Consider the following 12,449-nt stretch of genomic DNA (forward strand, 5'->3'; position numbering starts at 1 on the left):
GTTCAACCTTTACAACAGCAATGAAGCAGGATCCTCAAGCTATCCAGTATGTTACTGTTCATGTTACTGTTTTTATGCATCACAATCATGACAGATATTGTTTTATATCTATAGTTTCTAAATGCGCTTAGATTATAGGTTAACAAACACCATTATGTATGTTATAAAAAACATAATTATGTCAATCTATGCAATGATGAGTCATCCATGTTTTATACCTGTGGTTTAATGTTCTACGAATTCCACACTTAAAATAGGTAATGCACGCACATACACAAAGAACAAAACCCATGGGTTAATGTGCTTCAGTGTAAGATGTCAGCACATATTTGCATAAATACAAATCTGACGTTGTGCACTGTCCTTCAACGACCCAATGACCCACAGCCAGTTGTTGTGGGTTGAAAATACATTTCATTTGCTGTAGTGGTTCCCAGCAGAGCTTCTATAAACCTGCAAGGCATTTGCTTTGTCAAGCAAGAGCTACAAGCCTATTTTTGATTGATTCTACCCGATTTGTTTCATCATCTTGTCAGAGCTATTTTAAGATCCCCTGTGTGATCTACTCAACGTCTCCACTGCCTATCCATGTCGCATCCTGATCATATGTGGAAAAACTAGTAATACACCAAATCGAGCATCAAGGTCAGCATTGGTTTGTTCAGAAAAGAGACACTAACCAAGCATGTATTCCCATCAGAATGACACAGGCCACTGGTGGCACCACAATAATCCAGCACACTACCATTCAGCACCACAAACATTCTGACTAACTCATAGAGCTATATTGGGTTGCAATTTAGTGGATGTTGAAGAAAACATGACCCCCCCCCCCCCCACACACACACACCTACATATGACAACATTCATTCCTACACTTTCTAAAATTAACATTCTATACCAGTAATATTTAACAGCAGCAAGTACTGAACAATGACACCATATGACAATGACGCAAAAAACTGTTCATCATGTGCTATTATCCTTCTAGCCATGTTGAATATGCCTGCTTTCCAGCTCATCAGTCCAAATGCATTCTCCATCCACTTTGGCCAAATTTCTCTCCAGCAATCATTGTATGCCACTTAAAGTGCTCTACACCTGCCAAGTCAGGAGGGTCTTTTTGCATTCTCTTCAAATGGACTTGTTTTTGTCACTTCGTGAGGACAGTGGAGGGTCTAATTTAAATTTCCTAGAATCGAAAGACATGATGGACTCCAACAGTGAGAAGCCCTGAAGTGAAAAGACTGTGCACATTGGCTTCTGTTGGTTTCTCCAAACAATCCAAAGTGTCACTCCACATACAGTAATCCAACTCATGCTGCAAATTTGAATGGTAGTGTATATTTTGTCAAGTATCAGTATTAGGTGTAATGTTTTAAAGTCAATGTTTTAAATGTTTTAAATGTGTTGTAATGTTTTAAAGTCAAATGCATTCTGTAATCAATCAGAAATGTATATACTTGGCTGAACAATGCAATCAAAATGTTCTCTTCCATTCTAAAGGCCCAAAACTTACTCTACATAAGTACATAAACACAGCTGCAACTTTGTCAACATCTGCATGCCACAAGGTCGTGACGGGGTTCAGGTTGTGGCGCTTTCCATAGACCCCTAATGTTGTCACGACATAACTCGTAGTGACCGACAGATAGGGAACGTCTCGGTTACATACGTAACCCTCGTTCCCTGATGGAGGGAACGGAGACGTTATGTCCCCATGCCACAATCCTGAATCATCGCTGGTTGCCAGGGACACGTTCTCGGCTCCTCAGCAGGTAAAACCTGATGAGTGGCTGCACCTGTCGCCCTTTTATACCCGTATGCACGGGGAACTAAAGCATCTTTATGTTCTGAAACATGTCAGCTTGCAATTCTAAACAAAATCTGTGTACATGTTTCTGCAAGAAATAGCAGTTATTAGCGTAAACTGTCTTTGATTGCCGGCAATTTTCTCTTTCAGGTCATCTATTGTCATGGCAGAGCAACATTTTGAAGAAAATCATGCCTAGCAAGACAGCTAAAGTCAGTATATTTATAGTAACTTACCTGAATATAATAGCACAGACATCTGAAGGTAACTTGTCATCCTTTCAAGTACTAAGGTTTGTTACTTCCAGACCAAAACAAGTTAAAGATGCCCTAAGAGACTTTTACATACGTTTAGCTGACTCTTATTTGTCCCAATAGTGCCAGTGGTGTTGGACTATTGGAATGGATGTATTAATTTGTTTTCTAACTGCTGCTGCTTCACAAATTTGTTTGTTTGTTTTTTTCTTGCAGATTACTTGATGCAGATGGCTTGCATGTCCGAGGAACTACACACATGCAAGGATATATGGCCATATCATTTTTTTTCATTGTGACCACATTATTGGCACTGCAAAGGTCTGGTAACAACAATAAAAGCACATTGTAACACTAGATACTACAGCAAAATATTTCTTATGAAAGATCATAAGATCATAAACCTTTAGTTTGCAAATATGTCTCTGTTCAAATAGAGGCATACTGTAAAAGCATGTTAGATTTGCATGGCCTATTATGTCTTTTATGCATGTTATGCATACAATCAGTGAGATTAATGGTTGAATATTTTTATTGAAGCATAATCTCTTTCTCAGCCCCAACACCTGCCCGGGAATACTGTATAAATATTGTATTTTACTATAAACTGCATAGTCAGTATTTATTACCTCTATGCACTATATCCAGTACATTAAGTATTTAACATTAACATTCATTTACATTAATTATTATTTAGTTGTTATGTAGTAAATGATAAATAAAATATCCTGTCATCAACAGTGTTAAAAGAATGTGAGAAATGAAAGACATTTTGAATATCACATCAATAAATATTCATAAATTGGCCACAGCCATATCACCCTGCAGCCAAAGACCGGTTGCCCACTGAAGCTAAGCAGGGTTGAGCCTGGTCAGTACCTGGATGGGAGACCTCCAGTGAAAACTAGGTTGCTGTTGGAAGAGATGTTAGTGAGGCCAGCAGGGGGTGCTCACCCTGTGGTCTGTGTGGGTCCTAACGCCCCGGTATAGTGACGGGGACACTATACTGCCAAAAAGCACCGTCATTCGGATGAGACGTTAAACCGAGGTCCTGACTCTCTGTGGTCATTAAAAATCCCATGGCACTTCTCGTAAAGAGTAGGGGTTTAAACCCGGTGTCCTGGCCAAATTCCCTCTACTGGCCCTTGTCTATCATGGCCTCCTAATAATCCCCATACATGTGATTGGCTCTATGACTCTCTCTCCTCTCCACCTGTAGCTGGTGTGTGGTGAGCGCACTGGCGCCGTTGTAGTGTGGCTGCTGTCGCATCATCCAAGTGGATGCTGCACACTGGTGGTGGTTGAGGAGAGAGCCCCCCACATAATTGTAAAGCGCTTTGGGTGTACAGCAATACACAATAAAGCGCTATATAAATGCATCATTCTTTCATTCATAAATAAAGAAGATGCTCTGCTGCAATGCTTTATTCATTGTGCATAATCATTCTTAAACCTCTTCTTTCCTTTTTCCTTTCTCTGTGAATGTGAAGAGTATTTACTCCTAACCTCAGATGAGCCCCAGTCTCAGTTTGTCTTGAAATTGCAAACCCAAATAGAATTTCATATCATATCCGTATAGAATTAGACATAGTTTATGCTATGTTTAGATTCTTGCACCCAGCTGATAATGCTTCAATATTCCTTGCATTTAAATTTATTTCACATAAAAGTGTTGTTGCACAAGAATATTCCGACATTAATCAGAATTTGGTCATATTCTGATAATGTAACCATCATGTAAAAACGGTAACTAGCTAAGTTACATAATTAATTAATGTATTTGTTTGTTCATTCATTTATTTATTTCATGCCATTGCACATTTTTCTTTGTCAACTAAAATGTATAAATAAAAGTTTTGAACTTAGTTATGTTAGGTTCAGTCTTTTTATACATATGCTGCATGCGCTGTGAATGTGTATTATAATTTGATCAACTGCCTTCTGCTACCAAAAAAGCACTTTAAAAATGCTAATATTAATAAGGAAGAAAAAACCCTTTCCACCATGTAAAACGATTTCCAGTAAGCAATGCCATATTGTTACTTTTTAAATGTGACTTTCTCCAACATTTTTTTTAAGATGTTTGCACATTACTCACACAGTGTTTTCAGCATTTATATTAAATCTAAACAGCAAAGCAGCATAACATGGTTCAGTCTGTCTTGCTGTCTTTTTTGACAACCTGTTTCTTAGGAATGGTTGGTTAGCTGTAGACTGTTCCCCTGGAGTAAATTGGCTTTCCAGTAGAGCTGAATTAGAACCTATTTGTGAGCAGGGCTGCGGACATGATTAGCTCAGAGTAGAAATCCATTACCTCTCTACAGCTGGTTGACATGTTGGTTTCTGCAAGTTCCACAGTAAATACAAGCGCCAATAATGCTCACGAAAGCCAATGCATGATAAATTGGGGGTTTTGCAACGCTGGGGAAAAAGTGCTCATGAATTTAAGAGAGTACACATTCACTCCAAGACACTTGATTTTCTTCCATCTTTATGGTTGCATTTTAAAATAACTGTATTAATGTTTCTGCTATGTTGACAGAATCTTATTGAAAGAGCAATAAAGAACAGTGTAATGAATGATGATGTGCATCTGAACAATCTGCATTTAAAGTTCAGACTGCATTAAAAACTATATGTATTGTCAGTTTTGCACATGTACCTCACTAAAGATACATAGCCATGAAATTACCACACTTACAATGGTTTTTCCCCAAATGTTGCTTCTGACAGCCTTGTCGACCCCAGTAAAGCACACTGTCAAAACATAAAACATAAAAGACTGTGAATCATTTAGAGAAAATAGTAGACTCACACAAAGATCTGCACACTTTAATCCAACAGCGCTATATGCATTGTTTAATGAGACACAGAGTCACAATGGCAATGGAAGAAAAGGGAAAAAGAGAATGAAAAAGAGGTAGAAAAAATAAAACAGGAGGTCTCATTATAATTCAAGAGGGCCTGTGTGAATATGACCTTTCCTCTCTCCACTCACTGCAAGTGTGTTGTATAGCTAAATCACATCCATGGGATCATTATTCACAAGACACTGCATGCTATGCTTTTCTTAGCTTCAAGGGGACAGAGACAGCAACCTTATTTAAAATAATTTGTTCAAAACTCCAGCATATGGTGCAATGATTTCCATAGATCTATACCTGTAGATAATATATCTGCACGTTTATTTGTCAGTCAAACAGCAAATTTTCTTCCCAGGCTAGATATTTTTTTATCTGTGGAACATTGAGTGCGTGTAAGAGTAGATTCAAGTAGATTAGATTACATTTAAATTTACAGAGTCAACGAAATATCCAATTCAGTCATGAAAATCTGGAAGGCGTACATCCTTTATCTGCAATCAGTGACTACACAGCACAAGCTGATTGGCTGATTCTGCAGCCAGTGGGTTTGAAGAGTTCGTCTGAAACCCCCCAGCTCCACCTGTCTAGATATGCTATGCCTATCCATGCAACAGCAGCATACATGTTTCTGTTAGCAGGTGCATAATTGCTCTGCAGCAGCAGACTTCAGCATCAGCAGACTTAATGCGTGGCACCAAATACATTAGCATTGTCATTCATCAGTATGCTAAAACTATTCCAAGAGTTGTCATGATTGAAATATAAATACAATCCGACCAGAATTTCAAATAGCAATACACTTTGTATATAAGTTTAATTTCTCAGCAAGCCTTTTTACAGTTTACATTGTTTATCCAGTAAGTGGCGACAAGTAAAAACATCTTTAGCAGCGAGTCATTTAATCATTTGCTCAGACACACTGATCTGTTCAGGACTGAAACAAGCACGGATGGAGAAGCACAAATGTGCTTTCTTTTGGAATTGGTTTTGTTCCGTGTTAGGGATAACGCATTACAAGTAACGTCTTGGTTACGTACGTAACCCTCGTTCCCTTATGGAGGGAACGGAGACGTTATGTCGTGACGACATTAGAGGATTTACTTGGAAGCCCCAATCATCTCTGATTTAAGAGAAAACGCCAATGAATATTGGCTAGTGGATTTTGCATACCTGAGCCACTCCCCGTGCATACGGGTATAAAAGGGCGACAGGTGCATCCACTCATCAGGTTTTACCTGCTGAGGAGCCGAGAACGTGTCCCTGGCAACCAGCGATGATTCAGGATTGTGGCATGGGGACATAACGTCTCCGTTCCCTCCATCAGGGAACGAGGGTTACGTACGTAACCGAGACGTTCCCTATCTGTCGGTCACTACGAGTTATGTCGTGACAACATTAGGGGTCTATGGAAAGCATCACAACCTGAACCCCGTCACGACCTTGTGGCATGCAGATGTTGACAAGCTAGTGCGTGACAGACAAATGCCATGCGAAGGTCGCAACCTTCCCATCGCCCCAGCGCAAATTCGCTAACCTGGGTGCCCGCAGGGACCACTGAGTACATTGCTGCTGGAGATAGCCAAGCCGCTGTTCCTTACCCCAAGAAGTCGGAAGGGATTTCGACCTTCCATGAAAGATGCTTCAATTCTTTCCTATTTGTTGTACAGCTTGGCAGTACCGATGGGGAAGCTGGCCTTCCAGAGAAGGGCGCTACGGAGGCCACATCCTGCCCGAAGGGAGGTAACATGTGGAGACACTGATATGGACTGACCCAGGCCTGGGGCAGTACTACATACGACTGGACCCTGGGGCAGATCCTACCTAGGAGTAGGGAGGAGGGCTGCCAGCAGGGTCTGACAGAGAGCTCTGTCAGAGGGAAGACACGGGTTTACCGAGAGGGAAACCGTACCGTGGTCGAATACACGTGTGGGATTACCCGAAGGGAATCAGGCCACACGAACACCTAGCCGAGTACAGGGGCTGACCGGAGACATGGGCAAGCTAACACCAGTACTGGGCCTGGCGTCAGACTGCTCCGCCCAGTCTGACTGCCGGGGGTGCTGGAGGAACTCCACCAGGGTTCGCCGTCTGGGGAACTGAACTGGAGGAGAAAGCAGGCGCTCGTATCCCCTGGTGAGGAGGAATGGCGCAGCAAGCGTGACACCGGCCTGCTCTTCCCGCCACTTACCTGTTACCCAACACACGGGAAGAAACTGGCTCAACGCGGAGACTGTAAAATATCACGAAGGTGTTCGGTGTCGCTCAGCCCGCAGCTCTACAGATGACTGCCAGAGAAGTGCCATGCGCCAGCGCATAGGAGGAGGCAACACTCCGTGTAGAGTGAGCCCTCACCCCGAGGGGGCAAGGCTCGCCTTGGGATTGGTAGGCCAAGGCGATGGCATCCACTATCCAGTGGGCCAACCTTTGCTTGGAGACAGCCTTCCCTTTCTGCTGACCTCCGTGGCAGACAAAGAGCTTCTCAGAGCTTCTGAAGCTCCGGGTGCAGTCCACGTATATGCGCAATGCTCTTACGGGACACAGCAACGCTAACGCCGGTTTCACACTGCAAGCGTAAGCAGGGCGTAAGCAGCGCGTATTTTTTTCGGTGCCCATGTTAACGGATGAGAGCGTTCACACAGCACGTAGGGGCGGCGCGGCAGCGCGTAGCAGGAGCAGAGCAGGAGCGGCAGTGCCGCGATCGTTTCGGCACCGAGTCTATTTTTGCTGCGCTGCTTACGCTCAAAGTGACAAAGCATTGATTATGGACAAAATACACACGAAAAAGTGATTTTTTTCCCCAGAATGTAAATTAATGACATCTACTATGTTGTAAATAGAGTATAAACTTCAGTAAAAAAAATAAATAAATGCTATATATATTACAAAAAACTAAATAAAATAAAGTTTTTGCTCTAATCACTAAAATTAGTTTAAATAATTTATACTGTTATTTCAGCTTAAGTCACTGGTTAATTGTATTAATTATATTAGCCTATATGTGTTATAACTATATAGTAAGTTGCCGTAAGAACAGGTGTCATGTTGACATCATGATGACGGTACTAGTGCTAATGCAAAGAAGACAATCATGGAAGACACTCGTCTAATCGTGGAGGTTGAGAAGCATACAGTTATATATGATCCTCATAATTTACTATATAAAGACTTGCAGGCGAAGGAAAAAGCATGGGAGGAAGTTGCATCAGCACTCGGTGCAGAAAGTAAGTAACCTTTCTTACTTTTTTTTTCAATTTTTAGCATGCCCACGTACGAACAAATTAATAGCTAATTAACTAAATACAATAGACAGAATAAGGTCACACATGCTACATACATCTACGCTGTAGACTACTGTATGTCTATTTCAGACTTAATTCTCGATAAATTGATCATTAAAAAACGTGTCTATTAAGAAGATTAAGGTTACTTATTACAGACATTTTTGGATTTTCTATATGATTTTGATGGGTAATGTATGTAAATATTCTGTTTATAAGATAAAAACTACAAATGATTTTCTTAGTAATGTTATTTTTGTAATGAAATAGGTAATTTATACCATAATTCATATATCAAAATATTAGCATTTAAATTATTGTACACATATATAAAATATGTAAAAGCAATTACTGTGCAAGGTTAATGACAACCTCAAAAGCACTGTCAATACTACAATGTAATGTTCAGGATAAAGCATTGTGTTGGCCTCAGCCATGCAAATCCAATCAGTACAGTTTTTGAAGTATTACAGTAAAGAAACAACACTGATGAAATAAAAACATTTATTTAAAAATGGATACTTTTCACACAATAATCACACATATATAAGAAATATGAGATACATACAATTAAATGTTTCAAGTTGAGGAGGAAGGTAGGCTATTCTTCCTTAATCTTACATTGTGTGTAAACTGTATTGTTTTTGATCATGTCCACTTTTGAACATTTCTTGGCTATTGGGCACTACACCATGTTGTCTTGCCATGACACGCTACCTTCAGGGGAGCAGAAGAAAGTGCAAAGCTTTTCACGCACATAATAAGCTTCTCTGCATCCCCTATTTCCACCCATGTTTCTAACAGCTGGTAGCACTTCCCCTCTTTCTTCTGCCTCATCAAGCCACCGCTGACTTTCTGAAGGGGTTGTGAGGTAGTTGTGAAGGATGCATGCTGCAGTGACTATACAGTCGGCATTCTCTGGCTTTACATTCATCCTTGTGTAAAGTACCCTCCACCTGGAAGACAGAATGCCAAAAGGCACATTCCACAACCATCCTTGCCCTTGACAGTCTGTAATTGAAGATTCTTCTCCATCTTGGAATTCTGTTCCCTGGAAAAGGTCTCATCAAATATGTTTTTAGTGGGAATGCAGCATCGCCCACCATGGTGTATGGCATTGGACCTTGGACACCAGATCCTGGCAACGGACAAATCTGTAGTCTGCATCTACTAGTGCTAGTAGGACTATAGAAAAACTCCGCTTGTAATTGAAAAACAAGCTTCCAGAATGTGCAGGCGACACAATGGTAATATGTTTCCCATCGATAGCACCTAGGCAGTTCGGGAAGTTCCATTTTTCCAAAAACTGCAATGCTATGTCTCTCCACATGTCCTCTGTGGGTCTGGGGAACTGTGATGCCATCATTTGCTGTTCAATAGCTCTACAGGTCATATGAACAGACTCAGCAACAGTGCTTATCCCTAGACGGTACTGGAAGGCCAGGCTGGTGAAACTCTCTCCAGTTGCCAGATATCTGTGGAAGACAAAAAGAGTTAAAAGACTTTATTCATGTGTAATAACATGTAAAAGTTATAATTGTGCTTTAAATGATTATTTGTGGTAATACAGTTCATATAACCATATTGTTAAACATGTATGCTTATAATAACATAATGCATGACTTTGTTGTTATATTTAAGATTATTTAATAAACCTTTCTGTGTAGATGCACCCTAGTCAACGTTATTTCTTTACACTTTGGAACTAGTGGAAAAGGGTTTAATTCAGAGGAATTTCCTTTAAAGAAAAACTATTGTATTAAACATTTACATGAATAATAACATGTTTATCTTACCTCAAAGTAACTGCAAGTCGCTGCTTAGGTTCAATGGACTGCCTGTAGGTAGTTGTTTGCCTTTTTAGATGTTCTCCAATCAGGGAAAGAATGTGATCCATTAAATAGAAATAAAACAAAGCTAACTTACCCATTATTGAGAAATCTGTACAAAATCTGCGTTTCAGGTGCGCGCTGCAAACGCTGCCGGTGTGAATGCAAAATGGATACGCGCTGCTTCTGCTCTGCTTCCATCCTGCTTGCGCGCTGTGTACGCCCTGCTTACGCTTACAGTGTGAAACCGGCATAAGGCTGGATCTGCCTCCTCCGAAGGCAGTGCTTGCAGGTTCACCACCTGATCGCGGAAGGGCGTGGTGGGAGCCTTGGACACGTATCCAGGCCTCAAGACAACGTGAGAGTAGTCCGGCCCGAACACAAGGCACTCTTCGCTCACCGAAAATGCTTGGAGGTCCCCGTCCCTCTTGATGGAAGTGAGCGTGGTCAGGAGCGCTGTCTTAGCCGACAGGAATTTCAGCTCGACTGAGTCCAGCAGCTCAAAGGGACCCCTCTGAAGTCCAGCCAGGACGATAGAGAGGTCCCAGGGGGGCACCAAGGGTGACCTAGGAGGATTTAACCTCCTGGCACCCTTCAGGAACCTCACGATGAGATTGTGCTTTCCCAGGGACCGGCCGTCCACTGGATCGTGATGGGCCGCAATAGCAGCCACATACACTTTCAAGGTGGAGGGCGACAGCCTGCGCTCCAACCTCTCTTGCAGGAAAAAAAGCACTACTCCAATCATGCATCTTCGGGGGTCCTCTCGACGAGAGGAACACCAGTCTGCGAACAGACTCCACTTCAGTGCATAGGCTTGCCTAGTTGAAGGAGCTCTAGCCTGAGTGATGGGGTTCACCACAGCCTGTGGCAGGCCACTCAAGTCTGCCGCGTCCCGTCCAGGAGCCACACATGGAGGTTCCACAGGTCTGAACGCGGGTGCCATATGGTGCCGAGCCCCTGAGAAAGAAGGTCCTTCCTCAGAGGGATGCACCAAGGAGGGGCTGTCGCGAGGAGAATGAGTTCCGGAAACCAGTTCCGTTGGACCAATACGGCACAATCAGCAGGATCTGCTCCTCGTCCTCCATGACCTTGCACAGGGTCTGTGCGAGCAGGCTCACTGGGGGAATGCATACTTGCGCAGAGCCCGAGGCCAGCTGTGTGCCAGCACGTCCGTGCCGAGGGGAGCCTCGGTCAGGGAGTAATACCGCTGGCAGTGGGAGGACTCACGGGAAGCAAACAGGTCTACCTGAGCTTCCCCGAATCGACTCCAAATCACCTGGATCGTCTCGGGATGGAGTCGCCATTCTCCAGGGAACGTGAGCTGTCGTGAGAGCGCGTCGGCCGCACGATTGAGCTCCCCCGGAATGAGGATGGCGCGCAGCGATTTGAGCTGCGTCTGACTCTAGAGGAGGAGATGGCGGGCGAGCTGTGACATGCAGCGTGATCGTACACCTCCCTGACGGTTGATGTACGAGACAACCGCAGTGCTGTCCGACGGACCAACACGTGCTGGCCTACCAGCAGCGGCCGGAACTGCCTTAAGGCCAGATGCACTGCCAGCAGCTCTAGGCAGTTGATGTGCCAAAGCAGACGAGGTCCCATCCAGAGCCCCGAGGCTGCCTGCCCGTTGCATGTAGCGCCCCAGCCCGTGCTGGAGGCATCTGTTGTGACAACAACATGCCGGGGCACTTGTCCTAAGGGCACCCCTGCCCGTAGAAACGCAAGGTCTGACCAGGGGCTGAAAGAGCGGCGACACGACTGCGTGATGGTCACTACGAGTTATGTTGTGACGACATTAGGGGATTTACTTGGAAGCCCCAATCATCTCTGACTTAAGAGAAAACGCCAATGAATATTGGCTAGTGGATTTTGCATACCTGAGCCACTCCCCGTGCATATGGGTATAAAAGGGCGACAGGTGCATCCACTCATCAGATTTTTGCTTCGGAGACGAGTGGATGAACGTTTGATCTCCACAAAGCCATTCATCATTTGTCTGGAAGCTGTTCTGGTTGGCGTCATGGTGCGAACAGCGGTGTCCTGTCTGCAGCGATTCCCCTGGGCACTTCAACTAAAAGAGCAGATTTCCTAAAAGAGCAAATCATGGTCGGTTCACGTCTTTTTAAAGATGCTGTTCCGGCCGTGTCCTCTTGGTTACGGTCGTTTCCTGTCCTCCGTCAACAGCCACGATCGTTGTCTTCAGTGTCTGGGCTTCCAGCACGCTGAAGCTGCGTTCGTGGATGGTTTATGCGTTCATTGAGCGTGTAACCATGGCAGCGCTGCGATCCCGCCTCTCTCTCCTCACGGGGATGGGAGGGGCTCCCTCTGTCACTACCCGCGCTGGGTTCTCTGCCACGAGCAGAGAACCATCGGCTAGTGCTCTGGGCGATCTGAGGGTTACAGTGTTC

Source organism: Barbus barbus (genome assembly GCF_936440315.1).
Source record: "Barbus barbus genome assembly, chromosome: 8".
In the NCBI taxonomy this organism is placed as follows: Eukaryota; Metazoa; Chordata; class Actinopteri; order Cypriniformes; family Cyprinidae; genus Barbus; species Barbus barbus.